Source organism: Sus scrofa, chromosome 10, assembly GCF_054392235.1.
Source record: "Sus scrofa isolate SSC_HxYL_T2T_F1_AM1 chromosome 10, Sscrofa_HxYL_maternal_Yorkshire_Landrace_v2.0, whole genome shotgun sequence".
NCBI lineage: Eukaryota > Metazoa > Chordata > Mammalia > Artiodactyla > Suidae > Sus > Sus scrofa.
Genome location: NC_139392.1, coordinates 45,166,037 through 45,167,500, shown reverse-complemented (window position 1 = coordinate 45,167,500; position 1,464 = coordinate 45,166,037).

The window sequence follows — 1,464 nt, the reverse complement described above, 5'->3', positions numbered from 1 at the left end:
TGAGCCATTTTGCGAGGAGTCCCGGCAGGGCTGCCTTCCGAACGGGTGCGGTGGTGTGGGCACCGCCGAGAAGCTTTCCTTCTCTACCCCCCAGAAGCGCAGTCAGTGTTTGGTGGTGGTTTGCATGGTTCTATTTGTCTTTGTGTTCCTGCCACTCATATGCCAAGGCTTTGAGCTGATATGCCCTGGACGTAGGCGAGAGAGGCTGATGTGATTTTCTTTAAGGCCACACTGCCAGAGACCTTATGCATAAACCCATCAGTACACTCGACAGCACTGGTAGGCGGAAGGCGGGTTTGTCCCAAGACTCCGATGTGCCTTCACACTAGGGTCTTCCATCCATTTCTTGGCCAGCGTGGCCTAGGGAAGTGGGGGGAATTTGGCCCCAGGAGGTGGACTTCAGGTCCCCTTTGGTAAGCATCCTTGGTGCCTCCACGTTCCCCATTCCAATGGGCTTCCAATTGTATAGATGTCTTGGCTCCACCTTTGAGCAGAGACAGCCCTTGCCTCGGGGACCTTCTCCATGGTTGAAGCAGCCCAGCAGGGCCCCGAGGGCACCAGGGATCTGCATCCCTGCTGACGCATCCCTGAGCTCTCCCCCATAAGTCCTTGGGAATCCTGGTGGTCCTTGACCTGGGGTGCCCTGTCAGGGTGCACCAACTGCTGCAGGAACCTCTGCCACGATGCAATGCTTTTCTCAAAATGCAGACATCACTGGGTGTCCGGAGTCTCGATGTCGATGTAGCCTCCTGAAAAGTCAGACGTGGTGTGTGAAGAGAGCCATGCTTCAACCCCTTGGTTTGCCTCTCTGCCTTCCTTCCCACCTTCTGTCTTCCATTCGCCTTAACACCTTTCTGCATCCGGACCTTCCACCCAAGAAATCCCTCCTCCACAAGGCGAGCCTTGCTGCTCACCTCCTGCATCTCCCCCACATCAGTATAGCTTTCTCACTCTCTCGCTCTTATCATCAATGTCCTCTACCTCCTCATCAATTGATAATTCTCTCTCCAGGGTTGTTCTTTCGGAGGATGGTCATGAAAATCGGGAACGTTTTTGCGACTTCTGGAAACTCAGCAGGAATCCTGGACTGTGGTTATATCGGGCATGGAAAATGCGATTTGGGGTCCTCTCTCAGGAAATGCTCAGGGGTTTTGGCTATTTTATTTACCGGGCGTCCTCCTAGATCCATAGTGCTATTCCCATCGGAAACACGAGCTCGTGTGTTTGCAATGGGGAAAAGTCTTTAGGCACCCATTGCCCAGGGAGAAGGAAAGCCTGAGGAATCGTCTTGCAACCCAAAATGAAGCTGTCTTCGAACGGTTCCAAAGAAAGCAGGCTAATCCAAAGCCACCCAAAGCCCCCCAAAGCAACCCAAGCCCAAAGAAGGGTTAAAGAACCTTGAGAATACCACACCCCTGGAAGGAATGTACAGCAGAATACCACACCCCTGGAAGGAATGTACAG